At 36.8% G+C, this 26,270-nt stretch overlaps 1 pseudogene; it reads left to right on the top strand.

Moving 5' to 3' along the window:
• Positions 1-11,409, top strand: part of LOC139012880 (ferritin light chain pseudogene) — a 91,989-nt pseudogene extending 80,580 nt beyond the window's left edge.
• Positions 11,410-26,270: the final 14,861 nt, after the last annotated feature.

Raw genomic sequence — 26,270 nt, 5'->3', positions numbered from 1 at the left:
TAGAAAAATATTAACATCTCCTAATTGCAGTTATCCCGTCTCTAATTCTCTTTTCTGGGGGGTTGGGGGAATGGTTGAAGGTATATATCTCTTTTACTGTTTTCTTATAATTTTGGTGGGATTAAAATTTTTTGCCAGAAATAATTTTCTGTGTTCCAAAGGAGTGTACACATTGATATTACATATTCATTAAAATTTGAAAGTATTTGGTGGGATTAAAAAAGTAAACAGATTACTCAACTTGCCACACTTACTAGAATTTCTTTCAAAAGCTTTTATTCCTTCCTTTCAAGGCCCAGCTTAAATGAACATTTTCTGTTTAGATCCCTTCAAATCCCAAATTAGAACAATTACTCCTCCCTTGTGCTCTTCCAGCTCTTGGCTCATTCTGCTAATACAGCAATAGTATGTTATATTTTATCTATATTTGGATATATTTATCCTTTTTAAAAAGTGTGTTTTACTTTGTGGCATCTTATTCATTATAGAACACCATCTGGCATAGAGTAGGTGCTCTGTCATTTTTGCTGAATTTAATTGGAATTCAAGAAATATGTACTCATCATTCTCATTCTCCCTACATCATTGGGGATGAGTTGATTCCAGGTGAGCAGAGGGGCAGGAGAAGTTCTGTCAAATTTCTAGGAGTTTCTTTTTCTTTCAGTGAAGACTTAAATTCAAGGGCACTCTTTCCTCTTTGCTTTTATTTCTAATTATATAAATGTAAAATAGATGTCCTATACTAGAATACAGTGTATTTAAGAAGTACCAATCATCTTAAGAATGTTTATATTGTGAACTACTTATATACTTATTGAGAACATGGTTCAAATATGGATCTAGATTACAGTGATGGCAAACCTTTTGAGCTCAGCATGTCAGCATTTTGAAAAACCCTAACTTAACTCTGGTGCCGCGCCACATATAGAAATTTCTTGATATTTGCAACCATAGTAAAACAAAGATTTAAATTTTTGATATTTATTTTATATATTTAAATGCCATTTAGCAAAGAAAAATCAACCAAAAAAAATGAGTTTACGTGTCACTTCTGACACGCATGTGATAGGTTCACCATCACTGATCTAGGAGGTGCATTGGAGACTCCTGGTGCTCAAAGCTGGAGACAATATCAAGGCACTTCTGGAATAAAGGTGAGGTTCAGGTGGATAAGTTGTCCTTGGGAACAAGTGTCCAGGCTTCAAAAGAAAGAGTTATGTGAAGGACCTTATGCTATGTACTTTTGAAGTAGTCATGTAAATTATTCAGTTTGTTTTATTCTTTTTACCCTTTCTACACTGGTATCCCAATGGATAAAGCTTGGTTGAACTTAACCCTGCTTTGAGAAGTGAAAGATGTTTCTAAGTATAGAAAAGATCCATGGGGAATAGGGACAGTGGCAGCAATCGGAGAAGATGGTTGTGAGACATCATACATTTATTCAGTCCATCAAAAATATTTCTCAGGTACATAATATGAGCCAGCCATGGTGCAGGGGCAAAAGAGATAGAGCAGTGAATAAGACAGACATGATTCCTATTTGCAATCCATTATGATAGATAATAAACTTATAGGCTTAATATCTTCTTTTTTTTCAATTTGGAGTTTCTTTTACTGGTTGAACTCATGAGCCAATATGCCGTTGTTATTGGAATTGCCAGGACTTTAGTAATGAAAGACAAAGGCAACAGAAATTGTGCCATACAAGTCATAAAATTCAGAATTCAATTTCAAAATAAGGAACCTTGCCAAATCCCTATAACCAAAGATTTATGCACCACTTAAAATAAACACTTATCAATGAAACCAATCATTTTACTTCCTTTGGAGACCAGCATTTATATTGCAGTTATTCTCATGATTATTATGGCAAACACCTGCTGATTCTACCACCACCTTTACAAGCCCTGAAGCTGCCTCAGTGCCAGCCCTTCAGGGATGAGGAAGCTAGCCACTTACCAATCAGCAGTACTGAGGCACAGCAAATGTTAAGTCTAGCTTTTGAAATGATGAGAGAATGTGATTTAAAAGATAAATTTTTGCAAGGATGAGTGAGAAATTTCTCATTAACTGTATCAAAGAGGGAAAGACAGGCAGAGAAGGAAGGCGAGGAAAGAAAAAAAATGAGCAACAATAAATACAGCCACAAAAGTATAACTTGGAATCTAAGGAAACCACTCCAAGACAAGTGAAGGAAAAATAAAATTTGCCACTGTTTGTTTGTTTTGCATTTCTCATACGTAAAACTCCGAATATAAAAGTTAGCCGAACCGGTTTGGCTCAGTGGATAGAGTGTCGGCCTGCGGACTGAGGGGTCCCGGGTTCGATTCCGGTCAGGGGCATGTACCTTGGTTGCGGGCACATCCCCAGTAGGGGGTGTGCAGGAGGCAGCTGATCAATCGCTCTCATCGATGTTTCTAACTCTCTGTCCCTCTCCCTTCTTCTCTATAAAAAATCAATAAAATAAAAATAAAAATAAAATAAAAGTTAACATTACTAGTTTACCAAAAATGTGCAGCCATTATATTATGACTCCTCCTCTATCCCATGGACAAGTACACAGATAGTTGAACTGCATTACTCATATTTTAAATCTGAAATCCTGAAAATATATTTCTCCCTTGAGCTTCAGGTTTACCATTATCTGACTCATCCACCATGTTCAAACTTCACGTTCTTTCCAATGTAGTTAAAATAAAAACAGTGAGAAAATTTGTGTATCTCCATGAAATTACTGAATCAACACCTGGCATTTAGTCCTGTGTAACAGAGACTAAAAATGGAAATAATCCAGAGGGACAGAGTGACTCAGGAGAGAACCCTTCACTTTATGTCAACAGTTACAATCCAGGTGAAGGCTTCCATCTGAATGTTCCATGGAAGCATGGAAGAAAATGAGGAAAGAGAATTTCTCCTGGGTTGACAATTCTTGTTGCCTGAAAAGTTCCCATGACAGTCACTGAAAGGACAGCTGGTAATGCTGAAGATATTGATGAGTGAGTCATGAGGCTTCAAAATGACCTTCCCAGGGTCTATTTTTGCTGGATGCTGAGGACTCTATTTCTATGTTTTTAAATACCTGATATATAAATTGTCTATATTATTCGACATGATTGCAATTAGTTTGTACTTTTAAAAAGATAAAATAGTATAGAATCTCCTTCAGATGTAGCTCAAATTATGAGATTCTAGAAAAATTCCAACGGGTGGTAATTGTGTTTATATTGTCCATAGCTTATAAAACTTAAGTAACAATGAAGTAAAAATGTTTAGCTTCTTTTATTTCAAAGTCAGTTCATCTTAGATATCTTAGATATCTTTATAAAGAAGACATATGTCATTATCTAAGATTAAATGTACAATTCAGATCTTTTTCTCTTCTAAATACATATAATATATATGTAATGAATTGATTATATCAGAAATACTTCTACATGCAATCTATACAGATAATCTGGGGCTTTTCTTTCTAGTTTATCACAATTCAGACAAATAAAATTTAAATGCACAGCTTTCTTCTTAGACTTTATCTTGATCTAAACCTTATGAAAAGAGTCAAGTTCTCATCATGATCAATATTTCATGTGGTCTGTTGTCCAGGTTATTTCTCCTCTGACTATTGAGTATGCCTTGGAGCTCTCATTTTATAAGCTCCAGTCTAAGGATTCTCCTTTGTACTGCAAGATGAGTCCAAGTGTTCTCTTCTTCTCTTTGATCATGCACAACAGTGTTCTCTCAAAGTGCTTTTGACAAATTAAACTTACTTAAAAATGTTTTTGCCTCAGGATAAATATTAATTCTTCCCCTAAATTCCATTAAATACAACTGTGGCAGGTAACAACACTATTGGCTTTGGATGAAAAACACCAAGAGACATAGAATTATAAAACTGGAATGCCTTTTATAGATTATTTACCATTCATTTTTGCTAATGAGAAAGCAAAACCCAGAGCAGTCATTTGATTTCCCCAAAGACATACAATTAGCTGATACAAGAATTGGAATGTCTTTCCTCAGGCTTACAGTGTATTGTTGATTTTTCCTTTGTTTTTCTGCTATACCACATCTCACATCAAACTGTTCCAACTTATAAGGTCTCAATTTAATTATAAATTATTGCTCATATTGTCAGATACTTTGCAAATACAATGGATTAATGAGTTCTTAGTGCAATTGATCAATCTTTCCCCTAAAATGAAAGTTGGTTGTGAAAAATTTTAGTCTAAAAGTTATTATTGGGTTATATTTTGAAATGAAATTTTGAAGTCAGAATACATTAATGTCTTCAGACTTTTGGTATATATTACCAATATTTTTCTAATATAGCATAAATGTACTAATAATTTTATTAGAAAGAATTTCTTACCACAACCTGCTAAACACTGAATAATATTTTTTAACATTTGTTAATTTTAAGAGGAAACAATGAGATATTACTATAATAAACTAATATAATTTCCTAATACTATCAATAAATCCTCTAAGGGTATGCTGAACAATATGGTAGTCACATATGCCTATAAATTTAAATGAACTACAGTTAAGAATTCAGCCCTAGCTGGTTTGGCTCAATGGCTAGAGTGTCAGCCTGTGGGCTGAAGGGTCCTAGGTTCAATTCCAGTCAAGGGCATATGCTGGCACTAATCAGCAGACCCTGAGCAATGGATGAATGGATTACTCTGACACACGTTTCTGTGAAAGAGAGGGCTAAGGGGCTGCTTGGCTATAGGAACTCGGCAGCCCCGTCACCTGCCTCCTTAGGCTTTTATTGTAACAACAGTTTGAACTAAAATTAACTACTAGATACTATCAGCAGGGCAAACATCTTTGAGAAAATACATGTATCTGTAGTGTCCTTTAAGCAAGGGTGTGTCTAAGTAAACATCCGGGGGCTCAGACTTGTTTGGAAAAATCAAGGCAGAGGCAGGCACCTTCAGCTAACTCATGTCCCATGTCCCACAGGCATATACTTGGTTGCAGGCTCCATACCTGGCCCTGCCTAGGATGTGTGCGGAGGCAACCAATTGATGTGTCTCATATCCATGTTTCTCTCTGTGTGTCTCTCCCTCTCCCTTCCACTTTCTCTCTAAAAAAGAGAGAGAGAGAGAGAGAGAGAGAGAGAGAGGAAAAATTTCTTTGGGTGAGGATTATCCAAAAAAAATAATTTCCACTAGTTACACACATAAAATGCCCAATAACCACATGTGTATCAGACAGGGCTAATACAGACCATTTCCATCTTCACTGGACATTCCAAGTTATTATTGAACAATGCCACTCCAAGATATTATTAAACCCAACTTATAGAGGAAGAAACTGGGCCTTCATTACATGCCCATGCTCATACATGTAGTAAATGGAAAAGTCAGGTTTTGAAAAGTAGCACTAATCCCATAAAATGTTTTAAACACTATTTACCCTTGAATCATTTTTTAAATATCTTTATTGATTTCAGAGAGGGAGAAGGAGAGAGAGATAGAAAAATCAATAGTGAGAGAGATTAATTGATTGGCTGCCTCTTGCACAGCACCTAATGGGGATGGAGCCCCCAACCTGGGGATGTGCCCTTGAGCAGAATCGAACCCAGGACTCTTCAGTCCACAGGATGATGCTCTATCCACTGAGCCAAATCAGCTAGAGCAACCCTTGAATAAATTTTTATTACTAGCAAGGATAAACATAAACCTTTTTTAAAAGCCATTTGTGCTTTCTGTGTTTTAAATTGTTTATTTACATAACACAAATGTCTACAGAGTAAATACTCTTTTAAAATTTCTATCCTTAATTTAATAGTTTTTATATTTTGTTTTTAAGGTAATTCTACATATCAAAGAGCAAATATAGTGTCAGAATCAAATGTAGGATAATATAAAATTAGATAAAATTATTAGCATTGTTCCCACTATTTCTCGTCCATTATCCACTAAGAAGGAGTCTGTATTGACCCACTAATTTCTTCTCTTCAATAAGGTTTTTCCTTGCCAAACCAGTTTTTGAATTTCTGGGAGAAAAAAATGGAGTTGAAATGGGAGAAATGATAATGAAAAGAAGACACCAGAGGTATTTATTCAAAGTTCACAATAAGTTGTATACAGGAATAGCATAGTATTGAAGTGTTTAAAGGTATTTGAAGAGGAATAAAATTTAAAGGGTTTAGATTGATTGTTATAGCTTATGTTTATTTCACATTGTCCTTCAGGAAATGTATGGTGATAAATTGAGTTATATTGAACCTAGGTCTTGGGTGCTGAATGGTGCTTGACAACAATTTTGGAATAATTCCTATGGAAAACATTTTTTAAATTGATAACTGTGGTGATATACTTTACCAATAAAAAAATTAAATACAGTACTGTCACATATATGCCACACTTAACTAAAAGAGTAAAGTAATATTTTAAATAGTTTATTTCATTAATGTTAGTACTTCTGCTAACTGATACAATTCTTTTCTTTTTTATTCCCAAGAAATACATATATCTTAGGGGTTTGGAAACTTACAGCTTTCTTTTGAGAAAACTCCAAATATTGTTGGTGATTGGTAACACTTGTGAAATAAAAGATAAAATATGTATGGAGTTGGTCAAAAGAATGGCAGAATAGGGACTCTAAGAATTATTTGATTCCCTTCACCCCCACTGTCTAACCACTAAGCTGTACAACTAAAACCAATGCAAAATAAAATTGTGGGAAAAAATAATTGATTCTCTCTTTCTCTCTCCCTAATTTCTCTCCCTCCATATATTACTCCGTGTGTGTATGTGTGTATGTATGTGTGTGTGTGTGTGTGTGTGTAAAGATTCTCTCCTAACTTAAATGTGGCATGCCACATGATAATAGTGATAACAAACACAAACGTTTCTTAAGGAAGACTATTTTAATAAAAAGTTTTTTTAAAAAAATACAAATTCCCAGTGACTACTTTCACAAGATAGATTATATTGTTTTGGTTCTTTTCCCACATTTTAATTGGTTGTACTTGAAGCTATATAATAGCTTTGCCCAGAAAGTTATCCAGGGAGTAACTTCCAATTGTTACCATCTGTATTAAAAACACACTCATCACCTTGTTTTTAAACATTGAAGGGTTCTTGGGGTCTTGCTTCTTTTAATTATTACTCACTTCTTCACAAACGGAAATGCAGTTTGTCTTCTTGATTATCCTATAAAGTTCCAGTCTCTTCCTGGCATACCTATTTTCCAACACAGATTTAGTAGTTAAACACATTAAAACAGAATTTATAGGAATTTGAAAAGTCAGAAGCAGCTCAGGGCAAAGTTGCAGTAAATGTTGATAATGTAGTTCTCGAGCAAGGCCATGTTGCACATTGGTATTCCCATACCAAAAAAAAAATCTATACTTTTGTTGGAACAGAAGAGTAAACACACAAAAAATGTACTATCCTACTTTTCAATTGATATATTAAAAACCTCTTTTTTAAACTTGTACGATCAATGCATACTTAGGGCAGGTATGCTTCCATGTTGAAATCTTCCAGAGATTAACAACAACTGCCTCAAGGTGTTCTTGGTTCCATTTCACCACGTTGCCATCTGGGTAGACATATGAGGATCAGTTCACCAGATTTTGGAAGTGATTATTACGAAGGTTATTCTTTTTAGCAGATGATTTTTTGTTTTGCTGCTCCCACATAAATGTAAAACAGAAAATATGTTCTAAGCAGAGACAAATATGAAGCATGTTTAATTCAACTTCCTCTCCAGCAGATAAAAGTACCGCAAGCTAAGCTTGACAATGTCCAGTCACAGCATGAAGGGCAAGTTTTAAACTGAGTGTACATTAGTGTGATGTATAGTTTCCTTCACCCCCCAAAAGTAAATTACCTTCTTTCAAGATAAATGTAAATATAAGAACAAGTTGTAATGCTACTTGAAAATTTAATTCCCTTTCAAGATGTCCTTGAACTTCCTAAACAGTGCAGTGAAATGTTTTATCAAGAATTAATGCATAAAGTATCAAAGCACTAAATGATTCCAAAAGGTTTTCAAAATTAGACAAGTGTTTATTTAAAAACATTTTTAAGTTCATGTTCTTTATTAATATTTCCTTTGTGTATTGATGTTAGATGCACAAACTTTAAAAGTTTAGTACAAAGTGTGGAGTTTATTGTTACATCCTTCTTTGCAGACAATTAATAACTGATAATGGCACAGTCATTACAGACTTTCCATGAATTGAAGTAGAATTATCAAAGTAGAAGAATATAGTAATAACATTGACTTTATTTTGTTAATTCTTTATTGATTTTAGAGAGAGAGACTAAGAGAGGGAGGAGAGAGAAGGGGGGGAGGGAGAGAGGGAGGGAGGGAGGGAGAGAGAGAGAGAGAGGGAGGGAGAGAGAGAGAGATTGTTTTTTGTTGTACCACTCATTTATGCATTCATTAGCTGACTCTTGTATGTGGTGTATGGGGATGACACTCTAACCAACAGAGCTACCCAGCCAGAGCTGTCCTTATTTTTATATAGATTTTATTAAATAAATCATACTTCTCAAATTTTGTTCTAGCCATATAAGAAATAATATATTTTTAAAATGTAGCAATATATAAAATTGAAATTATATTGTATATTTACAAAAAATCTGTGTATGCTGATTCAGAGTATCTGCAAGTTTCTTTTATTGGCTCATCTCCTCTAAGCAGTGGTTCTTAAATGGGGGCATTTTGCCCCCCATGGAACATTTGGCAGTGTCTAAAGAAATATTTAGCTGTCATAATTAGGAGGTTGGCTACTACTGGTATCTATGGGTAGAGGCCAGGGATGCTGCTGAATATCTTATACTTCACAGAAAAGCTTCATCCACATGACAAAGATTTATGTAGTCTAAAATGTCTAAGTGCCAAGGTTGAGAACCCTACTCCAAAACATATGTGAAGGTCTGCATAATACCAAAATTTAACAAATAAATGCAAAAAAAATTATGTACAATTAAATATTAAGAAACTCAAAATCTTAGGATGCACAATGTGCCATTACTGGTTTACACACACACACACACACACACATACTTTACATGCACACATCATATCTATAATAATAAAAGCTTAATATGCTAATTAGACCGGACAGCCTAACGACCTTCCAGATGTCTTTCTGGACAACCTTCCGGATGAAGCCAGGGCTGTGAGGGCTGAGGCAAGCCACTGTGGCTGTGAGGACTGAGCCCCTTGCACGAATTTTGTGCATCGGGCCATATATATATATATATATATATATATATATATCCCTTAATATATAAGGAATCTAGACTTGATACTAATTTGTAATTGAGGAAAAGAGCAATTGTTCCAAAGCATTATTGATATATATATATATATATATATATATATATATATAGTCAAGCACAAGTATACCAACTGATGGTCAAATATGTTTGAATAATGCTTTGGAACAATTGCTTTTTTCCTCAATTACAAATTAGTATCCAGTCTAGATACTTTATGTATTAAGGGATTAAAGCCATAATTTTGAGTTGCATTGCCTTTCTCCTCCTGGTTAGCAGGCAACTATACAGACAGTATAGTTGGGGCACATATTTAGAAAACCATTTTGTGTGCACCTATCAGAGCTCTGGTTTGTTGATCTTCAAACTCTATGACATATTCATCTTCTAAATTAAATGTTTTTCATCTTCAAGATAAAATGTTATCTTCAATCATTGACTAAAATATAATTGCTGCTCTTGATAACTCAACATATGTACAATCTGATTAGCTAAACTGTGACTAAGAGATTGAGCTATCATATTTTGGAAAGTGAAGAAAATTATCATCTCTATCTTCCTCTACACCCAACTCCCACCCCTACAAGGAAAAGAAGCAAAACTCCATAGCTCAACTACTACATCTGGAAGGAAGCAAATATTATATTCTGGACACTAGTCTGTCATTCAAACAAAATTCTGTAACTTATTTTCAGTTTGTATCTTGAAGACCCTTAGAGAACTCTCACTGAGTTTTGGAGCAAAGGCGTGTCCCTCCGCCTGGAGCTTGGGGCTTGGTGTTTTGGCATGAGGAAGCTTTCCGGTTTCCCAACTCAGAAGCTCTCCCAACCTCCTCCTTTTGGGGGATTATGGAGGCTTCATTATATAGACATGCTTCATTAACTCATTGGCTATTGGTGATTAATTCAACCTCTAGCTCCCCTCCCACCGCAGAAATCAAGGAGCAGGACTGAAAGTCTCAACCCCCTATTCCCAGCTGGTTCTGCTGACAATCAGCCCCCATTCTTCTATTCTTTCCAAAAGTCGCCTTCATTAACATAAGCACAATTCTGAGGGAAGTGGATGTTATGGAAAAGCAAGACAACAGTTCAACTTTATGACTCTTAAGTGGAAAGTTGAAATAAGAAATCAATTTAAAGAAAAAAAAGTGCTTTTGTTGCTGTTATCACTCAGGAAATTCTAAAGGTTTGAGGAGTTGTGAGCCAGGAACTGTGAATAAAGACCAAATATATAGGAGAAATATATTTTGGTCATTCTTATAAATCAGAATATCACAGCACTATAAAACAGGTTTGAAGGGGATATTGAATTCTGGGAGACAAGTAAAAACGGCTATTGCGCACAGTACCCTCTGCAGTCCCGCATCTGTCTCTTTTCTCAACAGTGTTTGGACAGGAGAGACCCAGGGACACCCCTCCTTCCAGCCTCTGACCACCCTCCACCGTCTTTTCCAGTCACCACCTTCGGAGCCACCTCAGCCTCTGAAGACCAGCCAACACTTTTTTTCCACCTGAACTCGTTTATTACCGATCAATAAATTCCCAAATTTGTCAGAATTATTCCACTGAGGTGGAGGCTGCCACAAACGTGCAGCTGTGGCCTGTACACCTACCTCTCCATGATGATGTGGCACTGGAGGGCCTGGGCCTCGTCTTCCCGGAGTTGGCGGAGAAGAAGCCGAGGGCTGAGCAGTTCTTACTGATGCAAAACCAGTGTGGCCAATGCTTTCTCTTCCAGGGCGTGCAGAAACCTTCCCGAGATGAGTGGGCAAAACTCAGGACGCCATGGCAGCTGCCCAGGTCCTGGAGAGGAGCCTGAACCAGGCCTTTTTGGAGCTGCAGGCCCTGGGTTCCACCTGCTCAGCGCAGACCCTCAGCTCTGACTTCCGGGAGAACCACTTCCTGGGTGAGCAGGTGAAACTCATCAAGGAGATGGGCGACACCTGGCTCACCCCCCCAGGCTGGCGGGCCCCCAGGCTGGGCTGGATGAGTATCTCTTCGAAAGGCTCACCCTCAAGCACGAATGGGAGCCTCTGGAGCCCAGAGGCCTTTGGGGGTCCCACTGCATTCCCCTGGTGTCTGGCTTTTGCCTGAGCCTCTTCCAGAAACTACTAGCCATTCATTTAACCACCCTGAGGCCCTCTCCCATGCACTCCACCAAATGAAAACAATAAAGCTTTTTGCAGAAAAAAAAAATGCTATTGCCTCTGTTAACAATAAAAATTACATGAACTTGAACATAATGCTATTGGGCTATTTCTGAGAAATGATTTCAAACTGATATAGTTATACAATCAAGATACTTAAATACAAATTATATATATATATATATATATATATATATATATATATTTGTAAAAAACATCTACTGGCCCAGTTGGATGGAGCATTGTCTTGTACACCAAAAAAGGTGCTGGGCTTGATTCCTATCGGGACACATCCCTAGTTGTGGGTTTGTTCCCTGGTTGTAACATGTGCATGAGGCAACCAATAAATGTTTCTCACATCTATGTTTCTCTCTCTCTCTCATTCTCTCTTTCTCTCTCTCTCCTTTCCTGTCTCTATAAAATCGATAAACATATCCCCAGGTGAGGGTTTAAAAAAAATCTCCTGAAAATAAAGAATATTATTTTTTCTTTTATGGTCATGGAATCTTTATAAAAATTGAGGCTTTAGCTAGACATTAACAACAACAAAAAAAAACACAACAAATATAATATTTAGAAAAGTTAACATGCCCTAACCGGTTTGGCTCAGTGGATAGAGCATCAGCCTGCGGACTCAAGGGTCCCAGGTTTGATTCCAGTCAAGGGCACTACCTTGGTTGCGGGCACATCCCCAGTAGGGAGTGTGCAGGAGGCAGCTGATCGATGTTTCTCTCTCATCGATGTTTCTAACTCTCTATCCCTCTCCCTTCCTCTCTGTAAAAAATCAATAAAATATATTTTTTTTAAAAGAAAAGTTAACAGCTGTATGACTATAAAAAAGATATTTTTTCAACAATGAAAATAAGATTAAAATATATTTTGTAATAATTATAAAACATTACTAAATATCATATTTATCAAAGATAAAATCTAAATTAAAATTACTATCTATTTAGGTAGCAATAAAAAGAAGAACAATGTATTGAAAAACAAAATTCAACTGAGTAAATGTGAAGATCTAATTGGCTTCACTGAGCAGTTCATGAATTGAGCAGCACCCCATCTAGCAACTAGAAGGAACCTCAGAGGGTTGTACAAAATGGAAGGTTTTTATAAAAAGGATGGGGAGAGGGAGCCATTAACAAAAAAAAAAACAAAACAATTGTTTTTGGACATGGACTTCTTACTTTATTTATTCTTTTTTTGGAGGTTGGGGGGGAATGTAGAGAAAGGGAGGGATTTTATCATGCAGATTACCTCTTCCTTCTATAGAGGAGGGGGAATGGAGTAGGCCCACATGATAGATTACTTCATTGGTGTTGACCAAAAATTTTATGTTTCTAGAAGAGTTTGAAACTGCGGTTAGATTAAGTACTAAATCTAGGTTTGTTGTTATTGGTTTTTAACACAAGTGATGGTATTTGGGGCCTTGGTTTTCTCTTTAGCACTTCTAAACAAAAACCAGGTGAACAAAGGTAAATATATTTTTAAATATCTTGATTGCCTTTGATACTGCAAATTTAAAAATGGAAAGTAAAGGAGACATTATCCATTATAAAAACAATTAAATAAGAAACAGATCAATCAGGAAAATATGAATAAAAACAATAAAATTAAAAGCTGGAAGTTTAAACATTTTAATGTAGAAACAATATAAATGTAGTTTTTTTAATACCAGTAAAATAGATAAATTCCTTAGGATTAAATATTTTAAATAAAGATGAGCAACTATATAAGATTAGGACTTAAAAAAACCTCAATAAAATATATAAAAACGTACAATAATCATAGTAATAAATTAAACATAAAACTATAGCAACAAATCTTAAAAGGCCATTCAACATAAATATATAGCTAAATATAAAATAGAAAAATTGATTTAATAAAAAGAAAATGGAACACAGAGCACTATAAAGCTTGTATAGCAATAAACATTTAAGTATATTTTTTGGCAAGATACTTTGCAATTTAATGTAAATTAATCCAGATGAAAGAAAATGAATACTCCCAATTAAGTTTATAAATTTAACATAAATTGCTTCTGATAAAGATAATACTGACAAGAAAGGCATACAAGCATTTAATTTTTAAATATGAAAATAAGCAGTTTTAAACTTTTGAGAAAATTTTAAATATCAAAAATTATTAAACAGAGAATGTTCTAGAAAATTAATTATGGCCCTTCATTATAATTCAGTCCATCAACTAATTAAAGAAGTTAATGATATGGTTATGTCAATGTCAGCTTAAAGAAATATAAATGAAACAAAAATTAATACAAGGTGACTATTAACAAAGGACAAGACTAGATATCATTTTAAAATTGCAAAATAGTAAAGCCATTTCCATTAAAATATCAAGAGCAAGAATGTGTTGTCTTCCATTACCTTTTCATTTAATAGTTTTTGTGTGGGTGTATATATGTGAATATATATATATATATATTTTTAATTTATCTTTATTATTAAAAGTATTACAAATGTCTTCCTTTTTTCCCCATTGATCCCCTTCACCCCACCCTGCCCCCCAGGCCTTCACTACACTATTGTCTGTGTCCATGGCTATGCATATATGCATATAAATTATTTGTTTAATCTCTACCCACCTCACACACACCCACCCCTTGTAACACAGGTTTTTGTTTGTTTGTTTGTTTGTTTTTTAATTCAAGAAAGAAAAATGTTGGAAAATTGAAACAAATATATTATTATTTATATTGTTAACAAAGGGAAATTGATTAGAGGAAATTTGTTAAAATGGCTAAACAGAAGATAAATATAATTTAAAATATCCATCACTTCTTTTTAAAAAATACTTAACAATGGGACTGTGATATTATATTATACTAGAGGCCCAGTGCACGGATTCATGTACATTGAAAGGAAATTAATTAGAAGGTGTCTGGCAGGGTGGGACTGAGCAAGATGGGCCAGACACACCCTGGAGCCAACCTCTAGCGTCCCTCCCCAGCCAGCTGCACCTGGGTTGGCACCATGGTTCAAAGGGCATCTGTGGAGTGAGTAGGATCCCTCCTGCAGTTGGGGTCCCTCAGTCTGGCCTACAGGAATCGGGCCAAAACCGGCTCTCCAACATTCCTTGAGGGGTCCTGAGGACACTCTGCAAAGTTGCTGTCACTCCACAGCTCCTGCGATGAGTGTCTGCCCCCTGCTGGTCAGTGTGTGTCATAGCTACCAGCTGGCTGGCTGGTTGGCTGGTTGCTTAGGCTTTTATATATATAGACTAGTAGCCCTGTGCACAAATCTGTGTGTCAGTAGGTAGCTGCCGCCCTCCTGTAGCCTCCCCCTACCCCCTACTCCCTTCATAGCTTGCTGCCCTGCCCCCTCCTGTAGCTCTCCACAGCCCACTTGTACCTCGCTGGCCCACCCTCCTGCTGATCCATGATCTGGTCGTGACCTGCTTGGTTGTTACACCTCAGGGTGTAATGGCTAATTAGCATATTCCTCTCTTATTATTTAAGATACCATGTCATAGTACCTAAAAAATACTTAAGATAAATTTAATAAGAAAAGTAAAAAACTTGAATGATAACCATAACATACTATTGAATATTGAAATAGGAATTTTAGGGGAATATAGGCAGGTTTAGGGAATTTTTAGAATTGGAGGTCAATTGAAACAAAAAACACACACAGTGCTACAGACTGGGAGAAGTTACATTTCCATAACACAAGGGAGAGGCAACACTTATATTTACATAAGACAAGGGAACTGGGAGTAGCCAAAAGGTCTATATTTACAAAATAAAGAAGGAGGAAGAAAGCTTGGAAGGAATAGGAGGACAATGAAGGAGGAGGGCCTCGGGAGTTACTATAGTAACCAATTCAAAAGGGAATATTGACCAATCAGAAGGGATATCAGGACATGGGGACTTGCAGCCTTTATAAACCATGGAAACAGGGAATCAGTGGGACTCTTCTCCCTCCCCATGTGGGAGTCTGTGCTGGGAGATTCTTTCCCCTTTCCCACGTTGGAGTCTATACTTGTTCTTCAATAAATCCCCACCTTTGCTCTACCATCTTCAGTCCATGAATTCATTCTTTGATTCCAAGGGACAAAGAATCTGGGGAACACCGTGTGTTCCAGTCCAAAAATCATGTATTAATATTATAAAGTTGGACTTCAACAAATTAAAAGACATGGCATTTTCTTGGATTGCAACACTTTCCAAATTAATATATAAGTTTAATAAAATTTTAATGGGTGTTCCAGAGTGAGGAAGTAAAATAATACTAAAGTTCAAATGTATACATAAATGAATGACAAGATCCAATAAAATTTGGCATAACATAATTTGGCAAAATATAGCTTTGGACTTCTATCTTCATTGATATATTTTCTCATTTTAAAGCAGTGTTTCATTCATTTAATTAATGGTACTTTAAAATATGTTTTTTATCTGGTTGGGAAATCAACCCTCCCCCCCCCCCTTTTTTTTTTAATTCTGCCAACAAACTCATAGATACAGACAATAGAATGGTGGTTTCCTAAGCAGGGATTAGGTAGCGGAGGGTAAATTGGGTAAAGGGAGTGGAATATAGTAATGTTATTGACATAACTAGCTAGTTGTTAAAGGGAAGGCTACACATTATAAGCATGGTCATCTGGGCAACTTCACCAGAAAGCCACAGTTTCACTGATCCATTCCCTGAAAATCACTGGGGGAAAGGGTCCAACAAAGGGCAAGAGGAACATATGAGCAGTGATGTAGAGAAGGTGCTTGTCTGTCAATCTAACTTGGGAACAAAGATCATTGGCTAGAAGGGTGGACTGTAAGGCAAGCCCATGAAAATCTGACATAAAACTCAGACAAAAATATTCTCCCTCTCTTGTTCTTCTTGCTTCTCTCCTGCTTCCTTGCACTCACCCAAGCTCCCCGAATAACTATGTGGCTCTAGAAGGGACATGGCCCATGGCCCATGGACCCCACAAACAATTGACTGCAGCTGGGAACATAAGCTAACTCAGCCAGATGCTAGACTGGACTGGGCATTGATATGGAGCAGAAACCCTGGGCAGTGGCTTTAATCCTAGCTCTGCTGAAGGCAAATTGGGACTTTTCCATGGTGGAATGGAGGGAGAGGGGACCTTGGAAGGGAACTCCCTTAACGTTACATCACCAATAGAATTTTCTACGATACCTCATCCTCCTGTGGGGGCCTCAGGAAACTCTTATTCCTGTGGCACCCCAAGAATTTCCCTTCACCAGCAATAGCTGGGGACATGGACACCCCACCAATAACAGAAACAGAAAAAAATCAGACTTTGGTGGTAGCACACAGGTATAGAATTATGCTGTACACCTGAAATTTATAATGTTATTAACCAATGTTACCACACTATATGACAAAATTATAAAGTCTATAATAGAGAATTTCTAAAAAATAATAAGAGAAAAACATTTTAAATGAGAAAAAATATGAAAAGGTAAGTTAAAGAAGAAAGTGCTAATAATCAATGAAACTATGCTCAATCATCTTCAAAGTTAGAAAAAATACAATGAAAGTAATTATGAAATATCACTTCTCACTCATCACATTGTCAAAAATCAGATCAGGAATTCCTATTTTTATTAGAAATGTGGTAAATGAAGGCACCCATATATTATTGTAAACCTACTATTTTACATTTTGGGAAAGCCATAAAGTTATTATCTCTTAAAACTACTAGCAAAATGTATAAGGGTTCCATTCAACATTTCCAAGTTAAGAATATATATCATAGGACAAAGGCATTAATATTTAAGTATTGTACTTATTAGTTTAGAAACCATCTGAATATTTGAGATAGGCTGTGCTTGCGAATATATGAAGCAGCAATAAAAATAATGAGTTAGGCCCTGGCTGGCTTGGCTCAGTGGATGGAGCGTCGGCCTGCAGACTGAGGGGTCCTGGGTTCGATTCCGGCCAAGGGCACATGCCTGGGTTGCGGGCTCATTCCCCAGTGGGGGGTGTGCAGGAGGCAGCCAATCAATGATTTTCTCTCATCATTGATGTTTCTATCTCTCTCTCCTTCTCCCTTCCTCTCTGAAATCAATAAAGAAATATATTTTAAAAAAATAATGAGTTATCCCAGCCAGTGTGGCTCAGTGGTTGAGCACTGACCTATGAACCAAGAGGTCATGGTTCAATTCCCATTCAGGGTATATGCCCAGGTGGGCTTGATACCCAGTGTGGGGCATGCAGGAGGCAGCCAATCAATGATTCTCATCATTGATGTTTCTATCTCTCTCTCCCACTCCCTTCTTCTCTGAAATCAACAAAAATATATTTTAAAAAATAATAATAATGAGTTAAATCTGTGCCAATCAATTTTTATGGTAAAAATATTTATTCTAGAGATATTTTCATAATACAGTTTATGTAAAAACCACAATAAAAATCTACATATATGTTTCACATGTATTTATTTCTATGCATAATGAACAAAGACAAAGTTATTCCATACCTTTATTTGGGGAGCACAGGTAAGCAAAATGTAATGAATAAATAATAATAAAAAGAACAAGACCTTAAAACTAATTGGAAAAGTCATTAAGATTCAAAAGATTGAAACATAATATGGTTCCATTTTTTTTAACGTAATAAATGTGGTAATTTCTGTAATGCTAGATGAATGAAACTGTTTGCCAATAATACATTGACAGTATTTTTCTCTAACGGTGAAATTCATTTAATATATTTTTTCTCCCATAAAACTTCCTCTATTGTTTGAGTTTTTTCAAAATAGTTATGATATGTGTTAATATTTATATATTTCATATTAAAATATGTACATATTTTTTAAAATAAGTCTACCATGAAATTCATTTTGCCACATCTAACAGTTTCATGTTGAAAAAACCCCAACATAAATAATTACCTTGAGAGCCCACTGGGACATTTTCACATAAACTAGCATATTTTATTAGGATATATATATATATATATATATATACACATATCATATACATACATATGTGGATATATATATATATACATATCATATACATACATATGTATATATATATGTGTGCGTGTGTACATTTTTTTCACATACAAACACACATATACTAGTCTATGCATATACATGTGTATGTATATATACATATATATACTAGTATATATTTGTACACATATACACAAATTTTTAAATATCTACTAGCATAAAAAGAAAGAAAAAATTATAAATATTAGTAAGCCTAATTGGGGTTTTTAAAAAAAATGGATTGTGGAGGTAGGTAGAAGAAGTTTTAAAGAAGACAGCTAAATGAGATTTGAATGGACATGTGGAAGGACAATGTTTTCTCAAAGTGAGTTGTAAATATTGAAGGGAAAGATAAAAGAACAACAACACAGGTGCTTTTAGATAGAAAGGAAAATAGAAAAGCAATGACTCTTAAGATTTAGCGTGCATCAGAATTACTTGGAGAACTCGCATGGGAAAATACAGATCGCTGCGCTGCACCCCCAGAGCTTCAGATTCAGCAGGGTGGGGGCCTAGGCGTAGGTACCTCTACTTTCCAAGGGAAATAATTGAAAACAACACAGAAGCCTAGTTGCCCTGATGCATTTGCAGACAAAATGCAGAAGACTGGTTTGACTGCAAATTAACTTCCAAAGCGGAGATTGAGAACTTACTTCTGACACAAATGGTTTGTTTTGACATGCTTGCACAGTACAATTGTTCCTGTTCCTTCTTTGTTTTTCCTATATTGTTGTTCTGTTTTGTTTTTGTCAACTAATTCTGAAAGAGTAATCTCCCCCACTGAAGCAGGTTTCTTAAGACACTGAGATAAAGCTTTTCTATTTCAGTTCCTCTAACCAAATTTGAAATTGTCTACCCTTCCTGTTTAACTGACTGAAATAATGTTATTCCCAAATTTTATTTTCTCCAACTGAATCAGGAGTGCACATTTCTTACATATAATTCTTATTCTACTGAAATAAAAAACTCCTAAGTAATGTGTTTTCCCCTAAATTTGAATAAGCATCTTTTATAGCTTAGAATATTGCTTAATTTCCTGTAAATTGGGTTCCTGGATCCTGTGTGTATGTGTGTGTGTGTGTGTGTGTGTGTGTGTACGCTTCCCCACACCAACAAGCAATTAATTCTCAGATACCAGCAGAGTGTCTGAGAATTCAACTCAATTCTGACACTATCTACCTGGAGATAGCAGCAGATCACACAGGTTAAGGGCTTAGTCCTACAAGATTGCTGCTCCGTTCAGATGCCAGTCACAAGCCCAAGCTGTTACCTGTTACTTCAAATGAACTGGTGATAAATGAAATGTTCCCAAGACCCCTTCCATCCTTGGTTTGATTAATTAGCTAAAACTGTTCACAGAACTTAGAGAAACATTTCACTTACTAGGTCACTAGTCTACACTAATAAAAGAGAAACATGGTAATTGGCGTACGACCGCTACCCTTCCCATTGGCTAATCAACGTATCCTTATGCAAATTAACTGTCAGCCAAGATGGAGGCCGGCAGCCATGCACTGAAGCGAGCAGGGAGGCTTGCTTCCTCCAGGGACTGCAGACTCCAACGTTCCCCGCCTCACTTGCCTGACTCTCAACTGCAACTCTAAGCAACTATTACTATGTTGCAAATAAGAAGCTAAACAAAACCGGCTTTCAGTCAGCCCCAGACCACAACATTGTATCCATGTTTTCAGCAGCGAGGCCTCAGAGCTAAAGCTGGCCCAGAATAAAAAAAAAAAAAAAAAAAGAAAACAAGGAGCGGTTGGGAGCTTTTAGTCAACTGCCAGCAGGAAAACAGCCCTCAGCCCCTCAGCCAGCCTAGCCAGGCACCCCAGTGGGGACCCCCACCCTGATCCAGGACACCCTTCAGGGCAAACCAGCCAGCCCCTACCCATGCACCAGGCCTCTATTCTATATAGTAAAAGGGTAATATGCCTCCCGGCACTGGGATCAGCGAAGCAGTGAGGCTCCCGGCACCGGGATCAGCGTGACAGGGGGCAGCGCCCAAACCCCCTGATCAGCCCTGCTCTGTGCCTGATAGGGGGGGAGCTCCCCAACCCCCCGATTGCCCTGCGGCTCTGTGTTTGACAGGGTGCAGCGCACCAACCCCCTGATTGGCCCTGCTCTGTGTGTGACAGGGTGCGGTGCCCCAACCCCTTGATCGGCCCTGCTCTGTGGGTGATAGAGGGTGGCGCCCCAACCCCCCTCCACGGGCCTTGCTGTGTGTAAGGGTAGAGCCATAACCTCCCCATTGGCCCTGCCCTGAGTGTGGTAGGGTGCAGCAGCCCAACCCCTTGATCCGCCCTGCTCTGTGTGTGACAGTGGGCAGTGCCCCAACTCCCCTATCGGCCCTACTCTGTGAGTGACAGGGGGGAGCTCCTCAACCCCCTGATGGGCCCTGCTCTGTGAGTGACAGGGGGCAGTGCCCCAACCCCCCTGATGGACCCTGCTCTGTTAGTGACAGGGGGCAGTGCCCCAACCCCCTGATTGGCCCTGCTCTGTGAGTGACAGGGGTGGCGCCGCAACCTCCCCATCGACCCTGCCTTGAGTGTAACAGGGGGCGGTGCCCCAACCGCCTAATCAGTCTACCCTGAGCATGACTGAGGGTGGCATTGCAACCTCCCGATCCGCCCTGCTCTGTGCATGACAGGGCGGCGCCCCAACTCCCCAATGGGCCCTGCTCTGAGCCTGACCAGGGGCTGCACTTAGGGATTGGGCCTGCCCTCTGACACCCGGGAGCAGGCCTAAGCCAGCAGGTCGTTATCTCCCGAGGGGTCCCAGACTGTGAGAGGGCACAGGCTGGGCTGGGGGACCCCCCTCCCCCCGAGTGCACAAATTTTTGTGCACCGGGCCTCTAGTTTATTATAAAAGGATATAACTCAGGAATAGCAAGATGAGAGAGAAGCACAGGGCAAGGTATGGGGAAAGGGTACAGAGCTCCCATACCCTCTCCAGGTAATTCGAAATCCAGGCATTTTCACATGTTCCCCAAACGGAATTCTTTGAACTCTGTCCTCCTGGGTTTTTATGGAGGTTTCATTACATAGCTATGATCAATTAAATCATTGGCCATTGGTGATCAATTCAACCTCCAGGCCTTCTGCAGTCCCCCTGAGGTGAGGGTGGGTGGAAGGGACTGAAATTTTCAACCCTTTGTTCACTTGGTTGGCTCCACTGGCTATCAGCCCTCACCTTTTGGTGCTTTTCAAAAGTCACTCATTAGCATAAAAAAGACACTTTTTATCACTCTGAACACTTAGGATATTCTAAGTGTTTTGGAAGCTGTGAGCCAGGAACTATGGGCAAAGAACAAATATATATAAGAAATATATATATTTCTTATAAATCACAGTAGCACAACCATGTTTCTCTACAACTAGTATTCCTGCAGAAATACAACTAGCATCTCTAGAATTCTAGAATTTAATTAGTATTCTAATTTCATTTTAATAATATATTCAAATGTCTTAATATAATGGTGTAGAAACTTCATTTCTTTAATATGACCTTTTCTCATTGTTTTCCTTTTGATTCAAACTGGCCTCATCCAGCACCCTGACTCACCTGCCTCCTTCTCCTTTGCAAGTCCACTCCCTTAATCTTTAAGCCCTAAGAATATTTGAGCTCTGATCTGCATTAAATAATCTTAGGAACAAAGCCTCCGATCTGTCCATCTCAGAGATGGAATTTCAGTTAAACTAGAGATAACATCGAGGCTCAGTTGTGTTTCAGCTCCAGGCCCAGAAAAGCAGTGAAACCAGACAAATCGAGACCATGGCTGACATCAGGACCAGATGCGCTGACCCCCTACTCTAGCACTGACCCATCAGTAGAGACCATGACCCTGACCATGCCCCTAACTTCCTTAGTCACCATGATTAATGGTTTTCCCTTAGAAGCCATCTGAGAGCCAGGTCTTTGAGCATTAGCTCACCTGTCTCCCATCAGGGTGGGCTACTTACTGAAAAAAAAAACCCTTATTGTCTTTGCTACAAGCTCCTGTTTGGGTCTCATAGGACTTTGATGTGCACAGGCAAAAAAATAGACCCCTTCATTCTGACAACATTCAAACTTAAAAATTATAAAAATAAATAATAGTACAATGCTCTACTCCCATTACTATACTCTGACAACTAGTTTTCGCAGATATGCGTTTTATTTGTATCACTTCTAAGTTTTAAATATACACTTAATATTTAAATACAAATACAGTTGACCCTTGAGCATGGGTTTGAACTACATGTGTCAAATTATATGTGGATTTTTTCAATAAATAATGTAAATGTATTTTCTCTTCTCATTATTTCCTTTAAGACACTTTCTCTTTTTTTCTAGCTTGTTTTATTGTTAGAATACAGTATATAATAATATAACATACAAACTAGGTGCTAATCAACTATTTAAGTTATTGGTAAGGCTTCATCTAGTCAACAGTAGGCTATTAGTAGTTAAGTCAAAAGGTATATGTGGATTTTCAGCTGGGGAGATCAGCACTTTTAACCTCTAAGTTGTTCAAGATTTGATTGTATATATACACACACAAAAATGTATATGCCCATTGCATTTACATTTAGTATAAATTGGAAATCTTTCAAGTTAGCAGTAAAATTTTACTTGGAATTCAAGTGAATATCTACATAAATTTGGGGAAAATTGACATTTAACACTATTTAATCTCCCAATATATAAGCATAGCACCTCCTTCATTTCTTAAGGTCTACTTGTATTTATTTTAGCTATCTTTTGTAGTTTTCTACATATTTTGTTCAGTGTTTTTTTCTAACTAATGAATTTTTTATTATTGTGTTAAAAACATATCATAAAATTTACCCAATTATTATTATTTTAAATGTAAAGTACAGTGTTGGGTAACTATATGCATTCCTGTACAGCACGTCTCCGGATATAAACTCGCAATTATTAGGATTAAGATATTTATCTAGAACCTTCAAAAAACCCATAGAATTAACCACAATGATTTGGACTGAGAGCAATATAAGTTGATCTGTCAATATATACCAATTATTGACTCATTGCCTCTCAAAATTCACCTTTTAGTATCTGGCATATAACTGAACTCTTAAGCCTTTCTCCTTTACAATGAATACTAGCATTATCTGCATAGTGTTCCAAAAGAATATAATTGGAAAGAAGGGTGTTTCTCATTGTGGTGTGTCCTGTGTGTTCTGTTTTTTATTCCTTCAGCAAGTTATTTAGAGGTGCAGGTATGTGGAGACATCTAGTGGTGACCTGTCCCAACTGCATGCCCAAAGTCCCTCAACAACCATAGACTGTCCGAACTTGGATTCTGGGACCACCTTCCCAAAGTACTTCCAAAGCAGTCACACCTAACTCCAGTCCTTGCATGCACAGCAGAGCCTCAGTTCATGTGTCTGCCAGCCTTGGCTTGCTTGTACCTTACACGGTTATTTCCTGCTTGACTGGCTATGGTAGACCAGCTCTGCCACCCAACAAACATCTCTGCTCATCAGCCAAACAAACACACCTTCTCCAGTGAGGTCCAAAACCCAGCCTTGGGAATAGGAAGCTTTCATTTTAAAACTGTTCTCTCTCAGGTATGCTCCCTTAGCCCTAGTTTGACTTTTTGAATTATCTTTATATTTTAATAATCTCCTCTCATTTACTTAATTATTCTTTACACCCCTTTTAGATTACTGTGTAGGTTGTCTCCTATATAAATTCAGACTGATACATCATGTATCTCTTTTGTAAAAGAAGACACTTACAAATTTCAAAGACGATAAAAGGCATTTCTTTTCACTCAATGGACTCGGGCTCCAAAGAAGATTAGAATTAGAAATTAGGCCACACTCCTCCACTAAGACTTGGGGAGTTTTCCCACATCTAATCTTGTCTATGGTAAGCAACACACTGCTTCGAAAAGACTATGAATTCTAGATTGGTACTTGTTTTCAAATATGAAATCAATTCTAAATTTTTAAATCAAAATAACTTGCTATAATAGAATTTACTATAGCACATTATTCTACATAAGGCCAGTCTTTTTAATATTATTATATATTTTTTATTTTCGATTACATTATTGTGGCTTTAAAATAGGTATCTTCTGATGCCATATCTATTTAGGTTAGAAAGAATTTACATATGCTATATTGAAAGTGCCTTATAGCCCTAACCGGTTTGGCTCAGTGGATAGATCATCGGCCTGTAGACTAAAGGGTCCCAGGTTCGATTCCGGTCAAGGGCAAGTACCTTGGTTACGGGCACATCCCCAGTAGGGAGTGTGCAGGAGGCAGCTGATCGATGTTTCTCTCTCATTGATGTTTCTAACTCTCTATCCTTCTCCCTTCCTCTCTGTAAAAAAATCAATAAAATATATATTTTTTAAAAAGTGCCTTATAAATAAAACTTTCTCTAAAGCTAGAAATAAAAGAACTGTTTGTAATTTACATCATCTTTTTATATGCATCATCTTGTTTAAAAGTCTAATTCCATTGAAACAATTATGCAGTACAGTGCTTATGAGCCATTAACAGAGTCTGCAACAAAAATACATATTATGAAGTCTTAAAGTTTAATCCATTTAGAACTATGTCTATTTTCTTAGTCTTTGTCTTTTTTTTTACTTTTATGCTATTTTGGTTTGCTTATTTGGATTTTGTTAATTTAAAATGTATACTATGATTGAGGTTTTTGCTTAGAACTAGAAATTTTATGCTTTGTTTAGATCTAGAAATTTTATGATGGACACATTTTGACCACTTTAAAAAAAATAAATCGATTTCTTTCTTCTAAAGAGAGACATTTTAAGTTTGAACTCAACTTCCTGATAAATATCTTTATTAAACCATTTCTATTAGCTTTACCTTTCCTTATAAACAGGCATGAAGACTGGCATACAAATAAATTTATAGTTGAATTAAATTAATATTGAAATAACCCTCAGTTTTAGCAAATACAACCCTCATCTTCATTTCAATTTACTATTAAAGATAAATGTCTATATTGCTTACTGATTTGTATTTCTGTTGTTTTTTGTATATTTTTTATTTAGTTAAATCCATTGTCTCGTGATCATTATCATTATGTTCATTGCCTTACATGGATGATTTGTTTTATTTATCTTTATTAATGTATTGATATGTTGCTTAAATATCTGCAGAATTTGTGATTATTTGAATTACTTTAATGAATTACCTTAGATTATTTTCTTTTGCTTCCCAATATCTGGGAAATACATGTTGTAATTAGATACATATGATTATTTTTATATCATTATTTATTAACACACCATTACACACTACAATGAGGAGCCCTTTATTCTTATCAATCTGATTTTTCTTTACCTATAACTATGATGACCATACATCAAAATTTTGCTCTGATGGGCCCACTTTACTCCAGTTATCCTGACAATTACTAATACTTCCCTTCACTGTCAAATTTTGGAAATTAAACAATAAATTTTATGGCCACCCTACCAATAATCATTATGGTAATATTTTTCTTTCTAATATTACATATAGTAGAATAAATGACTAGACTGTTTTCCATCTATGACATCTGATTTTTAGAAGGAATTTAAGAAGATAGGCATTTGCAAATTTCAGTTATTTTAATTCAAACATAAATCTTGGCAAGAAGGTTATTGGTAAGAGGCTCATAGCCCTTCCCTACCTGTAGCCATTGGACCTAGTGTGATAAAGGGCCAAACTGGATACGGATGGTAACATCTATCTGTATGGTTGCTGTTTATTTCCATGGTCAACAGAACAATGATTTCCTTTGTTCAAGAGTCCTGCCTCTCACCTCTGAATAGGACTGGAAAGTCATTGCAATTTGCACAGGGCATCAAGTTAGTTGTCTATTAATCACTTACATATGTTCCCACATACTGGTATTCAAACACTGATAAG

Source organism: Myotis yumanensis, unplaced genomic scaffold, assembly GCF_028538775.1.
Source record: "Myotis yumanensis isolate MYYU_CA2020_CCGP unplaced genomic scaffold, mMyoYum1.0.hap1 SCAF_6, whole genome shotgun sequence".
In the NCBI taxonomy this organism is placed as follows: Eukaryota; Metazoa; Chordata; class Mammalia; order Chiroptera; family Vespertilionidae; genus Myotis; species Myotis yumanensis.
The sequence above is the reverse complement of the archived record's forward strand: the minus strand, read 5'-3'. Positions and strand labels throughout refer to the sequence as shown.